Source organism: Mirounga angustirostris, unplaced genomic scaffold, assembly GCF_029215605.1.
Source record: "Mirounga angustirostris isolate CCGP_5_RB_7025 unplaced genomic scaffold, mMirAng1.0.hap1 SCAF_14, whole genome shotgun sequence".
NCBI classification, from domain to species: Eukaryota; Metazoa; Chordata; class Mammalia; order Carnivora; family Phocidae; genus Mirounga; species Mirounga angustirostris.
This window is the reverse complement of record NW_026991722.1, coordinates 48832007-48849412: the sequence shown is the minus strand read 5'-3', so window position 1 is coordinate 48849412 and position 17406 is coordinate 48832007. Positions and strand designations below refer to the sequence as shown.

The 17406-nt window shown below is 41.4% G+C and overlaps 1 protein-coding gene across 4 annotated transcripts in view; it reads right to left on the bottom strand.

The window, feature by feature from the left end:
* Positions 1 to 14431, bottom strand: part of ESCO1 (establishment of sister chromatid cohesion N-acetyltransferase 1) — an 80870-nt gene extending 66439 nt beyond the window's left edge. For all 4 annotated transcript variants that reach the window (XM_045886949.3, XM_064577853.1, XM_045886950.3 and 1 more), the window contains exon 1: positions 14130 to 14431. The gene's annotated coding sequence lies outside the window, so the exon portion shown is untranslated. The remainder of the gene's footprint in view (positions 1 to 14129) is intronic.
* Between the last annotated feature and the right edge of the window lie 2975 nt (positions 14432 to 17406).

Here is a 17406-nt window from a genome sequence, read left to right as displayed (position 1 = left end):
GTGAAAAATATGACTGAATTGACATTACCCCCAAAACTGGTAAGATTTTAATGACAAAAAGAGAAAAACATACAACAAATAGCATGAAATAAAAACAGATATAACCCCAAATATATCAGAAATCACATTACATGCCCATGGATAAAATCCTCCAGATAAATCGAGATTATGAGATGTACTTAGAGCATAAAAATGAAGAGAGGCGTAAAGGACAAATAGAGAATACAAATATTAACCAAAGGAAGGTCTGTATATCTACATTAATACCAAAGCAACTTTAAGAGAAAAGCCAATATTAAAGAGGAACATAATGATAAGGCTTCAATTTAACAGGAAGCTCTAACAATTTCAAACTGCACCCATCTAAGGACATAAACTAAAAATATATAGTTCTTGGGGTGCCTGGGTGGCTCAGTTGGTTAAGCATCTGCCTTCGGCTCAGGTCATGATCCCAGGGTCCTGGGGTCAGGCTCCCTACTCAGCAGGAGATCTGCTTCTCCCTCTCACTCTGCCTCTTCCCCCACCGACTAGTTCTCTCTCTCTCGCTCACTCTTTCTCAAATAAATAAAATCTTTTTAAATAAATAAATAAATAAATAAAATATACAATTCTCAACTTGACATATGTAGTTCCCTAATTGACAAATATAAGGAAAAATGGAGAAATCCAAAATCATAACTGAGACACTTGGACACACTCTTCTCAGCAACTGATGTAACAAGCAGACAAAAAACCAAAACCACCCCCACTAATTATACAGAATATCTAAACAAAACAATTTTAAACTTGACTTAATGGATACACATACAGTATTTTCCCAACAACTGCAAAACACATTCTTTTCAAGCACACATTAAACACTTACAAAAACGACCCCAAATACAGGACCTAAAGTGAATCTCCACAAACATCCAAGATATGATACCATACAGTATGTTTTCTGATCACAATGCAATTTATAGAAATGAATAACCCCAAAACTCTAAATAGAAAATGCCCACGTCTGAAATTAAGAAAATCTATTCTACATAGCATAAAAAATCATACCCTAAAAAAACCACAAGATAGGTGAACTGCCATACCAGACGTCAGCAATTAATAAAATCAATAAAGCCATAGTAATGTGTTATACTGATTCAAGGATAGACAAATAGAACAATGGAACAGACCAATGACGCAAAGCAGAATGCCCAGAATCAGACTCATGTATGTGTGGTCAACTGGTTTATGATAAATAGTAAAAAGCTGGGAAAATAGATTTTTAAAAGAAACAGTGCAGGAACAAATAGTGGAGAAAAAAGTAAAAATGAATCCCTATTTCATATCTGTACTAAAGTCAATGCCAAACAGCTTGATTATAGACAGAAAATGTGAAGGTGAAACAGAACTTACAAAATCAGTTATGATTTTGGATTTCTCCATTTTCCCTTATATTTGTTAATTAGGGGACTACATATGTCAACTTGAGAATTGTATATTTTATTTATTTATTTATTTTAAAAAATTTATTTATTTGAGAAAGAGTGAGCGAGAGAGAGAACTAGTTGGTGGGGGGCAAAGATTATATTTTTTAAAATCCTACAAATTAATGAAATGGCCAACTGAAGAAAAAAAAACAAGAAACTTGTTCAAGTTCATCACAAAAAGGAGGAGAAAGAAATCCAATAGGGCAATGGACAACCACCACAACAGCTAAAATTTTAAAGTTAGAAAAGACAAAATGTTGGGCGCCTGGGTGGCTCAGTTGGTTAAACGACTGCCTTCGGCTCAGGTCATGATCCTGGAGTCCCAGGATCGACCCCCACATCGGGCTCCCTGCTCGGCAGGGAGTCTGCTTCTCCCTCTGACCCTCCCCCCTCTCATGTTCTCTCTCTCATTCTCTCTCTCTCTCTCTCAAATAAATAAATAAAATCTTTTAAAAAAATTTAAAAAAAAAAGAAAAAGAAAGAAAAGAAAAGACAAAATGTTGGTAGAGTGCTGCTGGTGGCAGTATCAATTGCACAAACACTTTGGAGAACGGGCCAAAAGAGCAACCAATCTGTAATGAAATAGACAGCTGAAGAATCCCAAAATGAACCTTGAGGCTAGTGGGCATGCACACAGAAAAGCGACTGGCCTTCGTTTTGAGAATGAAAAATACTACTGCCAGGCCTATGACATTTGGGAGAAAAATTGCCCTAGCATCTTAAAAAATTAGGCAAAAGAAAAGCAAGGCAGGGACGTCTGGGTGGCTCAGTCGGTTGAGTGTCTGTCTCTGGTTCAGGTTATGATCCCAGTCTCCTGGGATCAAGTCTGGCATCAGCCCCTCATCTGGCTCCCTGCTCAGCGGGGAGTCTGCTTCAGCTTCTCCCTCTTCCTCTGCCCCTCCCCCTACTGGTGCTCAGGCCCTCTCTCAAATAAATAAAAACTTAAAAAAAAAAAAAAAGCAAGGCAATTACTAACTCCAGGCGATAAGAAGGGGAGGGGAATACAGTTACAGGAGAACACTTAGCTCCACAGTAAACAATATTTACATAGTTATAACACCACTCACTAGTGTTTTAACCAATAACTGAAATGGAACTCTCTTAAGGGGATATGGGGAAGAAAGTAAGAGAGCTAAATTTTTAACTGTTGAGGCAGAAAATCAGTAACATCTGAAACTCACAAATCAAAATACAGCAGTTACTGCATACTACCAAAAATATAGAGCTAGATACTAAGAGTAACAGCTAGAAGAATAAAAGTGGTAGCTCCTGGAGAAAGGTACTAGGAGATGGGGAAAGATTAGGAGTGGAATGTTATTTGTCACTGTAAGGCTTTTAGTGCAGTTTGGCTTTCAAAACACACAAGAGGGTGCCTGGGTAGCTCAGTCGTTAAGCGTCTGCCTTTGGCTCAGGTCATGATCCCAGGGTACTGGGTTCAAGCCCCGCATCGGGCTCCCTGCTCGGCAGGAAGCCTGCTTCTCCCTCTCCCACTCCCCCCGCATGTGTTCCCTCTCTCGCTGTAACTCTGTCAGATAAATAAATAAATAAATAAAAACACACAAGATTTACTTTGAAAATTTTGAGAAAATTCTCCAATCTTATTGCATTTCTGTCAATGTATCCTGGCATTCAATAGGTCTGCTTTATTGACATACAAAGCTTTTAGCCATTTTTTTTAATTCAGAGTATACATACAATCTATTCTAAAATCTCACCAAAATTAAAGTTCTGAAAATTATTTACCCCAATTGACTCAATAAGTCAAAAAAAATCAGAACAGATTTTTTTAAGTCTAGAAAAGAATATAATTCAAGTACAAAAAAATTAAATTAGTAGGAATACTACCCAGAGAGAGAGTTTATTATTGGGCTACTAAACATCTGAAACTTTAACATCTGAACTCCCAATCTTGCCTCCTAAACCTAAAGCTTCCGAAGGATTTTCCTCATCTCAGTAAATGTCAAGTTCATCCGTAAGTGTCTAGAATTAAACTTTGGAATCATCCCCAATTCTTCTCTTAGAACTTATTTAATCAATTCGATCATCAACAAATCCTGTCTACCTTCAAAACACATCCAAAATCTGACCACCTAAAATCTCCACCATTACTACCCAGGTCCAAGTCACCATTACTCCCCTCACCTGGATTTTTGTCAACAGCTTCTGAATTCCTAACTCTGTCTTCAGCCTTGTTCCTCCTTCCCTACTTCCTCCTCACTTGAGCTTCTCCACCCAACAGCCACAGTGATCTTTTAAAACTTAAATCAGGCTCTGTTATTTCTCTGCTCAAAACCCTTCAGTGACTTCTCATCTCAATCAGAGTAAAAGCAAAGGCTCAATGTTAACTACTACTTCCTAGTTTTGTCCCTACTAACTCTGGTCCAGTTAGGTTGGCTCCCTTGTTATTATTTCTTGGATGCATTAAGCATATTCCCACCTAAGGCTGAAAAGTGTTCCAGACAAAGGGAACAGCTCTGCTTTCAAACAACTGATATTTTTGTTGTTGTTGTTCCAGAATGCAGTAAAAGACAAGTTACCCAAAATAATACAAAAATTTGTTTTGATACCAAAAGTAGTGTACATACACATGCACGTGCACCACACACTTCATATACAAAAAGAGTATAAAAAACCTAAATTAAAGAAAATTGGCTTTCTTTAAAAAAAGATTTTATTTATTTATTTGACAGAGAGAGAGAGACAATGGGGAGTGGGAGAGGGAGAAGCAGGCCTCCCGCCGAGCAGAGAGCCTGATGCAGGGCTCAGTCCCAGGACCCTGAGATCATGACCTGAGCCGAAGGCAGTTGCTTAACCGACTGAGCCACCCAGGTGCCCCACAAATTGGCATTTTTAACAGAACATGAGCATAGCCAAATGGTCTACCACTACCAAGTAAAACTGATAAAAGAAATATAGAGATGACTGAATTTTAAGAATTCTAGGGCGCCTGGGTGGCTCAGTTGGTTAAGCGACTGCCTTCGGCTCAGGTCATGATCCTGTAGTCCCGGGATCGAGTCCCGCATCGGGCTCCTTGCTCGGCGAGGAGTCTGCTTCTCCCTCTGACCCTCCCCACCTCATGCTTTCTCTCTCTCAAATAAATAAATAAAATCTTTAAAAAAAAAAAAAAATAGAGGTCACCAGCCAGTCAAATAAAAATAATTACTCTACCACATCAATGTAACCCCCTCACCAGAAAAACACTTCATAAAATAAAACCACCTTAGGACTATTTTATCCAATCTGTTCTTGATATTTCAAACATCACTGGGAACTTCTAACCATCTCAAAGTGCAGTTAACTCCACCAAAAGATTTACTTTAGAATCCAAATCAGTACACCTTTCAATTCCACCCTCAATTCTAAAAATCAAATATTCTTCAGACAATAACAAATGACCCCTGAGAGGAAAAATCACCCTTATTTGAGCATTTGACTTACCTTGTTTTAATTCCTCTAGCAGTAGTGTCTGCTAGGTAAGCCAAAGGCTGGAACTGCACTATTCTCAGCAATTTTCTGAGTCCTGCACAATGTTCAAGTTTCTGTAAGGCCTAGTGTTTGGTGATTCCTTTCTTTTCTTCCACAAAATCTGGCTCTATAAGCAGAGTCTTCTCTTTCTTATTTCTCTGTTTATCCTGCCAATTCATTCACCCACGGTTTAAGGTAATCCAAGTATTCCTCACATTCTAAAACACCCCCAAAATACTTAGAGATTAAAAAATATTTTAAGGGCGCCTGGGTGGCTCAGTTGGTTAAGCAACTGCCTTCGGCTCAGGTCATGATCCTGGAGTCCCGGGATCGAGTCCCGCATCGGGCTCCCTGCTCGGCAGGGAGTCTGCTTCTCCCTCTGACCCTCCCCCCTCTCATGCTCTCTCTCTATCTCATTCTCTCTCTCAAATAAAAAAATAATAATAAAAAAATAAAAATAAAAAATATTTTAAGTAACAAAGTTTAAACTAATTACTGCTAACCAAAAACATACAAAATGTCACAACTGAAGCATCAATACACCACTAACAGAGAATGCAACAGAAAACACACACAATAACGCAAGGTACAAATTTTTCCAAACATTCAAAGCTTTAATCTATTACACAAATGGCTCCAAAACATGCGGGTAACACGCTCACCAATTTATTTTAAGTGGCATATATGACTGAGGATCAAAAATTTAAAAACAAGAAAACTAAAAAAAAGACTATACGCCCCAATCAATAATTTTAGCAACAAGATACCCACTATCATCAAGTAATACTTATCCTGAAAAGAAAAGCAGAACTACCATTGTAAAAATTATTTTCGGGGGCGGGGTGCCTGGGTGGCTCAGTCATTAAGCGTCTGCCTTCAGCTCAGGTCACAATCCCAGGGTCCTGGGATTGAGCCCCGTGTCAGGCTCCTTGCTCCCCAGGAAGCCTGCCTCTCCCTTTCCCACTCCCCCTGCTTGTGTTCCCTCTCTTGCTGTGTCTCTGTCAAATAGATAAATAAAATCTTTAAAAAAAAGGGTGCCTGGGTGGCTCAGTCGGTTCAGCGTCTGCCTTCGGCTCAGGTCATGATCCCGGGGTCCTGGGATCGAGCCCCACATCAGGCTCCCTGCTCCGTGGGAAGCCTGCTTCTCCCTCTCCCACTCCCCTGCTTGTGTTCCTTCTCTCGCTGTGTCTCTCTCTGTCAAATAAATTAATAAAATATTTAAAAAAAATCTTTAAAAAAATTATTTTCGGAATTAGTCTCCTTGATAGAAAAACAAATTGTAAAACTGCTGTTAATTTTCTCAATAAATTGGTAACAGTGATTCACTAAAATTCAACATTAGTTAAAACTCTAAAAAAGCTAGACATGGTGGCGCCTGGCTGGCTCCGTTGGTAGAGCGTGTGACTCTTGATGTTGAGGTTGTAAGTCTGAGCCCCACGTTGGGGTTAGAGTTTACATTAAAAAAGGAGGGGGGCTCAATCAGTAGAGCATGCAACTCTTGATCTCGGGGTTGTGTGTGAGTTCAAGCCCTACACAGGGCATAGAGCTTACAAAGAAAAAAAAAAAACCCAGACATGGACAACTTTTATTTTTTTTAAGATTTTTTTTTTATATTTATTTGACAGAGAGAGACACAGCGAAAGAGGGAACACAAGAGGGGGAGTGGGAGAGGGAGAAGCAGGCTTCCCGCTGAGCAGGGAACCCGATGCGGGGCTCGATCCCAGGACCCCGGGATCATGACCTGAGCTGAAGGCAGATGCTTAATGACTGAGCCACCCAGGTGCCCATGGACAACTTTCTTAATTTTTAAAACTCTTCCTCTACCAACCTCTTATAAATTAGCATTCCCCAAGGTTTTGTCCTCTCATTATAAAAGACACTCACTAATTTCTTCTATACACATACTTCCAATTACTACCTGTAAGCTGTTAAGATACAAACTCATATCCCCAACAAAATCTCCATCCCTAGTGCTATTCAAATACCCAACAGCCTACTGGACATCTCTATCCTGATTTCTTAAAGGCACCTTAAACTCAACTGTCATTCTACTATGTTCATCCTCCACAATTTATTACACCACCATCCACCCACATCAGGAAAATAGAGTAAAAAAAAAAAAACAAAACTATATAATGACAGCAATGATGAAAAAGCAGCATTTACATTACAAAAATACCCAGAACAGCCCAAATGCCCAAAAAAGCAAAAATAAAATGCCAACAAAGAATTCTGATAATCTGGGTGGCTCAGTTGGTTAACTGCCTACAGCTCAGGTCATGATCATCTGGGGTACTGGGATTGAGCCTCAAGTCAGACTCCCTGCTCAGCAGGAGGTCTGCTTCTCCCTCTCCCTCTGCTCCTCTCCCTCACCCTGCTCATGCTCTCTCTCTAATAGATAAAATCTTTAAAAAACAAAAAAAGAATTTTGATAATCATTAGAAATAAAAGGTATACAACCTGCATAAATATGATTTTCCAAGAAAGACATTAATGAATGTGTCATATACAACTGTGCTAACACAGAAAAAACACACTAAAAGCATATACATTAAAGCATCAATAGTGGTAAAGATGGAGATGAAAGAGTACACAAAGAAAAAAGGAATACTTTTACATTTTACTTATATGTTTATACAACACTTATATCTTCCACATCAAAAATGAACATGCTTATCAGCTATGAAATAAAAAAACAATATACTGTTTATATCTATGTAGAATATATTGGGAAAGCTTGAAAGTGAATCTGAATACATCTACATAATAACCTGTACACAAATGTTCATAGCAGCATTATTCGTAATAGTCAAAAAGTGGACACAATCTAAATGTCCATCAACTGATAAATAGATAAACAAAATGTGTTATACACGTCTTACCAATGTTATTTAGCCATAGACAAGAATAAAGTATTCATACAAGCTACATGAATTAACCTTAAAAACATTATGCTAGGGGCGCCTGGGTGGCTCAGTCATTGGGCTTCTGCCTTTGGCTCAGGTCATGGTCCCAGGGTCCTGGGATGGAGCCCGGCATTAGGCTCCCTGCTCAGCAGGAGGCCTGCTTCTTCTTCTCCCACTCCCCCACTTGTGTTCCCTCTCTCACTGTCTCTCTTTCGGTCAAATAAATTAATTAAAAAATTAAAAAAAAAAAACACACATTATGTTAAGTAAAAGAAGCTGGTCACAAAAGGCCACATGTTGTATGATTCAATTAATATGAAATGTCCAGAACAGACAAATCTATAACAACAGATAAACTGGTGGTAGTAAGGGGCTAGGAAGAAAATGAAATGAGGAGTGACATACTAATATAGGCATGGGGCTTCTTCTTGGGGTGATAAAAATTATTCTAAAATTAGACATTAGAGGGGCACCTGGGTGGCTCAGCCAGTTAAGCGTCTGCCTTCAGCTCAGGTCATGATCCCAGGCTCCCTGCTCAGTGGGGAGTCTGCTTCTTCCTCTCCTCAACCCCCCTCATGCTCGCTCTCATTCACTCTCTCAAATAAATAAAATCTTTTAAGTTAAACATTGGTAATGGCTGCATAATTCTGTTAATATTCTAAGAACTACTGAACTCTATTAAGGGTAAGTTATAGCTCCATAAGCAGTTACCAAAAAGTGAATATGAAACAAAGATTTTATTTATTTTTTTTTAAAGATTTTATTTATTTATTTATTTGAGAGAGAGAATGAGACAGAGAGAGAGAGCATGAGAGGGGGGAGGATCAGAGGGAGAGGCAGACTCCCTGCTGAGCAGGGAGTCCGATGCGAGACTCCATCCCCGGGACTCCAGGATCATGACCTGAGCCGAAGGCAGTCGCTTAACTAACTGAGCCACCCAGGCGCCCCAAAACAAAGATTTTAATATGCACTAAACTTTTAAAATAAGCCTAAATTTGTGTTCTGAAAATTATCTATTTTTTTTTCTTGAAAAAAGTCTCACTTAGGACGCCTGGGTGGCTCAGTTAGTTAGGAATCTGACTTCCGCTCAGGTCATGATCTCAGGGTCCTGGGATGGAGTCCTGCATTGGGGTCCACGCTCGGCGAGAATTCTGCTTTCTCCCTCTCTCTCTTTCCCTCTGACCCTTCCCCTGCTCGTGCTTGATCTTGCTCTCTCAATAAATAAAATCTTTAAAAAAAAAGAAAAGAAGCCTCACTTAGTGACTTCACTTAGTGATAAACTTTCAAATACCTGTTGAACTAATTTAACAAAATAAATTTCAAGGGATGCCTGGGTGGCTCAGTTGGTTAAGTATCTGCCTTCAGCTCAGGTCATGATCTCAGGGTCCTGGGATGGAGTCAGGCTCCTTGCTCAGCGGGGAGCCTGCTTCTCCCTGTTGTGTGTGCCTCTGCCTGCTGTTCTCCCTGCTTGTGCGCACGTGTGCGTGCACGCTCTCCCTCTCTCTGACAAATAAATAAATCTTTAAAATAAATAATAAATTCCAAATTTTCATGTTAACAGGATTATCTTCTTAAAATTTCCCATGATTTGTTTTATTCAATAACTGAATTTTCTGAGCTAAAAAATTCTAAGACTATATATTTTAAATATACCCAGTGACAGATGCTGGGGCTAGGCATATTCCTGTCCTCAAAAACCTTACAGAAAAGTTATTTAAGTAGTATATATCCTCTAAAATGGAACTATATCGTGACTCTTGACCTCAGGGTGGTGATTTTCAAGCCCTGCATTGGGACCTAGAGCTTACTTGAAAAAATAATAAAAATAATAAATAAGCAAAAGATTAAAAAGTAAAAAAATAAAATAAAATAAATGAATAGATAGATAGCACCTGGCTGGCTAAGTCAAGAGAGCATGCAACACTTGATCTCCAGGTGGTTAACTTCAAAGCCCATGTTGGGACCTGGAGCTTACTTAAAAAACATAAAATAAAATAGAACTATATCTGCATTATAAATAACATACATCAGAAAGACTGTACTATCTGTAGGGAAAAAAAATAAGTTAAATTATATTTGCCTTTCTCTTAACCATCACTAAAAAGGATACAAAAGAAACATTTCCTAATATAAAGTCCTCAGAGGTGGCACCTGGATGGGTCAGTCAGTTAAGCGTCTGTCTTTGGCTCACGTCATGATCCCAGGGTCCTGGGATGCAGCCCCGTGTCAGGTTCCCTGCTCAGGGGGAAGTCTGCTTCTCCCTCTCCCTCTGCCCCTCCTTCTGCTTGTGCTCTCTCTCTCTCAAATAAATAAATTAAATTTAAAAAAAAAAGTCCTTAGAAGAGCTCCTGGCACATCATAAGCACCTGTTAAGTATACTAATAATTTTTTTTTTTTAAGATTTTGTTTATTTATTTGACAGAGAGAGACACAGCGAGAGAGAGAGAGAGAGAGAGAGAGAGAGAACACAAGCAGGGGGAGTAGGAGAGGGAGAAACAGGCTTCCTGCGGAGCAGGGAGCCTGATGCGGGGCTCAATCCCAGGACCCTGGGATCATGACCTGAGCCGAAGGTAGACGCTTAACGACTGAGCCACCCAGGCGCCACCACTAATAATTTTCACTTAACAACTTCATTTCCATATTATCATTATCCCTTTCAGCTTCAATAACTACATTAATTCTAAACTGTTGAATTATTTACATTAAAGCAACAGTTCTCAAGGTGTGATATGGGGACTATGGGGATTCCAAAGATCCTTTCAGGGGGTTCATTAGATCAAAATCATTCTTGAATAAAAGATCAAAGTGCAAAACACACCAATGAATTTTAACACAACACTGTACAAAAAGTATATAGAGGCATTTCAGATTCCACATTGAAAGTACCCTTTAAGAAATTACCACTTGACTTTTGTTGTAGAATCAAAGAAGAATATCTGAATTATCTGATTATCTGAAACAATTATCTGAAAAGATTATTAAAGTACCCCTCCCAACATATTGGTGTGAAGCTGAATTTTCTTCATACACTCCAACCAGAACAACATATGACTGAATGCAAAAACTGATAGGAAAATCCAGCTGTCTTCTATCAGGCCAAATATTAAAGAGATTTACAAAATTGTAAAACAGTTGCCATTTTTTCACTAAATTTTTTTTGTTTTGGAAAATAGTTTTTTAATAAAAAATATTATTTATGGGGCGCCTGGGTTGCTCAGTCATTAAGCGTCTGCCTTCGGCTCAGGTCATGATCCCAGGGTCCTGGGATCGAGCCCCACATCAGGCTCCCTGCTCAGCGGGAAGCCTGCCTCTCCCTCTCCCAGTCCCTCTGCTTGTGTTCCCTCTCTCACTATGTCTCTTTCTGTCAAATAAATAAAATCTTAAAAAAAAAAAATTATTTATGTAACCTGTAATTAGTTTGTTAGCTATTTTTAAATGAATTAATATATTTAAATTAACTTAGAATACAATAATTACCAATAGATATAAACCATATAAACAAAAGCTACTTAAGTCCTACATCATTTTTAAGAGTGTAAAGGGATCCTAACCAAAAAGTCTGAGAAACACTTCTTTTCTTTTTTTGTTTAAAGATTTTATTTATTTGACAGAGAGAGCGACAGCGAGAGAGGGAACACAAGCGGGGGAGTGGGAGAGGGAGAAGCAGACTTCCCACTGAGCAGGGAGCCCCATGCAGGGCTCGATCCCAGGACCCTGGGATCATGACCTGAGCCGAAGGCAGATGCTTAACAACTGAGCCGCCCAGGCGCCCCTGAGAACCACTTCTTTAAAGTAATACTTAATACCCCATTTTTATTTACATCTCTGTGAATCTCACATATGCAGCCACAAATGTTTAAAGCTGTAGAAAACAGAGGACATAAATCTTGCTTTCTTCAGATGTACTATAATGCAATTAAGCATAAGATATTGCCCCCTCAAAAAAAAGGATGGTGAAGTTAACAGAATTATCCATCTGCCAAAAGTAACTACAGTAGTATGATACAGCTGTAATATAGAACTTATGCAGAAATAGAGCCAAAGAACTTTCACTGTGCCAAGAAAAAGATGCACAGAAAAATCTGAGCTGCTGAAGGGGTAACACAGTCCTGAAGTGAATTACAATCTACGATAACAATTTTACCGGAGTTGATTTCAAACTACCACCTAGACTTCCCAATAAAGGTTAATCATAGAACTCTACACTAACATAAATCTGCCCCAAAAAGTCATGGAAAAATATTTATCTATTAAATAACCATTATTTTGAATTGTGCAATGCTAGTTACCTTAATTATTATAATAAATACAATCAGACTGTGCTGTAATAAATTACCAAGCTAAAAAAAGGCCATCCAGCAATGGGGGGTAATGGCATTCATTAATTAGGGCCCTTTTTCCTTCCTTTTCGAAGCATGCCTAGCCTTGTATGCGTCTGATGTTAAAAAAAAAAATTATTGTGGGGCACCTGGGTGGCTGAGTTGTTAAGCATCCGCCTTCCGCTCAGGTCATGATCCCAGGGTGCTGGGATCGAGCCCCGCATCCGGCTCCCTGCTCCGCGGGAGGCCTGCTTCTCCCTCTCCCACTCCCCCTACTCATATTCCTGCTCTCGCTATCTCTGTCAAATAAATAAAATCTTAAAAAAAAAATTACTGTTCATTACAGAATTATACTAGCCAATGGGAAATGATAGAAAATTTTCCTGAGCCAGGATGATTAAGGTGTACAAAAGCCCATAAGCCAGGGCAAGTTTTGTTCTAAGAAGGGTACTTCCAAAGTCACATATCTAACCTAAGGGGCATAAAACTGCATTCTGCCTAAAAGGGTTAAGTGTCTGTTAGAGTTTTCTCATTTCCTCACATACTCTAGGCCTAAATTTGCAGCTTCCAAACTAATGCTTTTCAAGCACTTTTCATCCTACTCTCATATCTAATTCCATAATGAGAATTTTTAAGTTCTTCAAATTAAAAATAGTTCCATTGTCGTAGATGCCCTATGAAAAGCAGAAACTAAGGACCCAATAAAAAGATACACTGAATATACCAGAGTTCACTGCAACCAGGTTTTAAACTGAAATCCATGTTACCCAGCTTTTTAAAAATTAGAGGAAAAACAAGACCCGTCCACATCTTCCTATTCCACCAAGTAGCACTCTTTTATTGGTTTTTGTGAAGGCTTATTATTTATTGAAATATCATGTGATAATACTAGTTAAATACTATGTGCTCCAATTACTTCCTGCTGAAAGATTCCCATTTCAACTACCTAAAGGTTCACAGTACTTCTCAAAGCACAACGATTTAACTCCTTCCTTCTCCCCCGCTGCGCTCCCCCCACCCCCGAAAAATACAGTACCTGCAGCAGGGTTTCCAGAACTCAACATTTAGAGGCGGGGGTGGGGAGGTGAGGGCTAGGGGATGGGGAGAGGTTGGGAGTGTGGGGGTGGGAGAGTTCTCTCATTTTTGGACTCGCTATCCCATTCTGCCTGAGTAAAACAAACCCCCGTTGTAAATAATCTTATTAACAGTTTAGGGCCCAATTCCCTTCTGCTCGTATCTATCCCTATAAACTTCACTATGGCCTTCAATGCACCCATTTTTACTCTAGAGCAGCCCTACCTGTGCCCAGACTTTCAGGTTCAACCTGAATCACTCCATGACCTTGGACCCGGGCCACTGCTCCCCTCCAAGATCCCCACATCACACCCCGCAGACTGCAGAGGCCTCAAAGTTCACGTCGGGTCGGCGCCCGGGGCGAAGGCAGGGGAGCAAGCCGCAAGAACCGCAACTCCGCGAGGGCTGGTGGGGCTGGCTCCGGGAAAACGCGGGGAAGGAAAGACGCCGGGGGCGGGGACAAGGCCGGGGGCTACCTGCGGGCCAGCGCCGACACCGCCCCAGTAGTCGCAATGGCTACACGCCACCTCCGGGTTCTGGATGCCCTCTCAGCCGCCTTGAGAGCCCTGGCCTGACCCGCGGTCCTCGGTCATGGCCCCTTATTACCTCTGCCTACCCAGCAGTGGCAGGTGATGAGGCGACTGGGCAGCCGAGACGCGCAGGCTGACTGCCTACCTCAGGCGACAGTGTCTTCGAGCCGCCCACTCCCTCCCAGGGGCCCCAGGAGCCCGGACCAGAGGAGTAGGAAGAGGCGTACGATGCAAAACGACACAGAAGGTGGGACAGGAAGGGGGGGGGGGGGCGGGAATCGTCCAGCTCTCCGGAGAGGCTGGCAGAGGGAGGTGAGGACGCAGGAGGCGCGACAGCACGCGGCGAGGACGGTCAGAAAGCTAGCCTACCTTCCTCACTCCTGGCCGAGGGTCCAACGCGAGCCAGCGGATCGCCTCACATCCGGGTATCAGGAGACAGCTTCGTCTGCCGCCTCTCCCGCGGCGCAGATACGCCAAACTTCCGGCGACGACGGCGACGCCTCGCCCGTCAGATGGGAGTTACCTGTGACCGTCTTGGTCGCGCTTGCGCAACGCTCCTCTTCAGCCGTCACAGGCTCAGCTGACGTGCCCAGAGGAGGAAGATGGCCGCCACGCTCGCTGCGTGTCGCGCAGTTTTTCACCCCCCGCCGGGAGTCGGCTGGGTGTCGGAGGAAAAACAAGCCAGCGTACACCCTCAGCGCAGGCGCGGTGGGAGGCCTCGCGTGCGCGCACCGCGGGTGGGCGTCTCGCCGGGAAGCGGCGGCGCCCCTAGGCGGCGGCCTCTGGCCCTTCCCGGGGATGTCTCTTTAATAAAGGCACCCACGCCCGTAGCTGTGGTTTGTCTTGTAAATGCTTCTTCGTTGGTCCCACTTTGGGTTGCGGGTACTGCTCTCTGCGACCTCTGTTTCAAATACCTTTAATCTTTTACTTGGGCCAATGTAAAGAAAAGGGGAGGCAATTGACCCTTCTCTTTCCTTCCCCTGCAATGCACTCCAGTGCTTCCAAAAAATCCAGGGCTTCACCTTATCCTTACACACTTTCCTCCTTGTGTGCGGACGCACGGGAGTCGACAGCAATTGTACTAGATTTAGTCATGGCGGGTGTTCAGACAAAGCTTTGGCTCTTCGAAACCTCTAAAGATAGAACACAGGTTTCAATCACCGGTATTCGTGGTTCCCACACTCTTGAACACGCTTACTGTGCTATTCTCATTTGCGGAACTGTAAGATTAGGTTAAACCGGTACTCATGCTTTTGAGAATCTGGAGATGATCATACATGTGTTCTCCCCTCACTGACCTGTTTTTATGAAACTAAGTACAATCAAAATGTACTCTAAGTTTATCAAGCCTGATTTTCTGACACATCTTCCACAAAACTTTATTGAGCTGCTTGTCAGTTTCGTCTGGAAAGAGTCTGTGGTTTAAAAACCAAAACCAGAGGTATTGATGGGTGAGGCCATTGCCCACATCACCATACATTGTGTTACTTGGCAAAAACCTCCCTATGCCCCCCTCCCCAGTCCCTGTTCCTGATATATATATACTTTAATGGCATATGCCAAATGACTTTAATCGGGGAGGAGGAGACAAGTCAGGAGTAGACCACCAACCTGATTAAAGTGGTTTATGTACCAGACTATCTCAACTATATTTGCCTTCACCTTTAGATTGTCAGGCAACTGATGGGATTTCTTTTTCTGTGTAAACCGCTTTATTTACACACACAAACCATATTTACAAGTTTCCATTCCCACAAAATAGGCTTCTTTTTTTTTTTTTTTAAGATCTTACTTATTTATTTGAGAGAGAGTGAGAGCAAGTGAGAGAGAACACGAGCAGAGGGGCAGAGGGAGAGAGAGAAGCCAACTCTCTCCTGAGCAGGGAGCCCAAGGCAATGCAGCACTGGATCCCAGGACCTTGGGATCATGACCTGAGCCAAAGGCAGACACCCAACCAACTGAGCTCCCCAGGCACCCCTAGATCTTAATTGTTCTCACCACAAAAAGGAAATGATAATTATGTGATGTGATGGAGGTGTCAGCTAAGATGGTAATCATAACTGCAATCTATAAAAATACCTAATCAACTCATTGTATACCTTAAAGTTATACAATTTTATATGTCCATTATATCTCAATAAAAATATTCATAAAATAGTTTGCTTTTATGGGAAAAATAAACTTTCTTGAGCATTATTCTTTATCATTTTAAAAGATATCTCACTTCTGATTCATTAATGCCAGAGGTCTCAATTTGTTGTTTGATTAAATCTTAATTATTCTGTAATGTCATTTTTTTTAAAGATTTACTTATTTATTTTAGAGAGAGAGGAAGGGCAGAGGGAGAGAGAAGAGAAGCAGAGCCTGATGCAGGGCTCTATACAGGGCTCGATCCCACAACCCATGAGACCACGACCTAAGCTGAAATCAAGAGTCAAATGTCCAACCGACTGAGCCACTCAGGCGCCCTTGTAATGTGATTTTTGACAACATTTGGCTTGCTTTCTATCAATGGTTTTCATTTAGAGCAGTCTGTCTACGAACTTTGGAATTTGATTCATTTGATTTGGTTATCTACTAAAAGAAATCATAATCAACTGAATAAATTATCTTGCTTGACTGAGCTTTCAAAGACTATACTAGCTCACACCAACCGGATCCCAGTAAAAAGAGAGACCTCCATTCCTGAGAGCTCCTGAGAAAGTTCTGGGGGAGACCTCTGATTAGTTCACATTTTGCCATGTACACACGCTAAAAACACTTGTTCTGGCCTAGCTAATGCATCTTGATGTTCAACATTATGGTTCTGTAAATTGCAAAGGTCTTTTTCTCAATTCTTACAAGAACTACAAGCCCCTACTTGTAAATTCTCTTGATAAATTCAAAATTGTGAATGTAATCTAGAATTGTTTAAATTGTTTTCCTTTCTAACTCCAAACTGTAGAATGTACTTTCCTGCCCTTGCTTATCATGAGGACATCTATTTCTTTTTTTTTTAATTTTTTTTTTTAAGATTTTATTTATTTATTCATGAGAGACAGAGAGAGAGAGAGGCAGAGGGAGAAGCAGGCTCCCAAGGAGCAGGGAGCCCGATGCGGGGCTCGATCCCAGGACCCTGGGATCATGACCCGAGCCGAAGGCAGACGCTTAACCATCTGAGCCACCCAGGCGCCCCGAGGACATCTATTTCTAAAAGCTAATAATGAAGCAGTTGCATTGCCCCATATATCACATTTTCATTTCCTTGTTCCTTTTCTTTCTTGTGACAAATCTAAATGCCAGAACCTATAAAGCCTCTGCTAACTTCCAGACACGTTCAGACTGATCCTTCTGCTAGCAGCAAATAAAGTCTTTTTTCTTTGTTGGTCCACTCTTGTTGACTTTATTTCAAGACTCTTAAAATAATTTTTTTTAAAGATTATTTATTTATTTATTTATTTGAGAGAGAGAGAAACAGCATGAGAGGGGAGAGGGTCAGAGGGAGAAGCAGGCTGCCCGCTGAGCTGGGAGCCTGATGTGGGACTCGATCCCAGGACTCTGGGATCATGACCTGAGCCGAAGGCAGTCGCTTAACCAATTGAGCCACCTAGGCGCCCCTTATTTTAAGACTCTTGACAGTTTGAGGGGCGCCTGGGTGGCTCAGCCG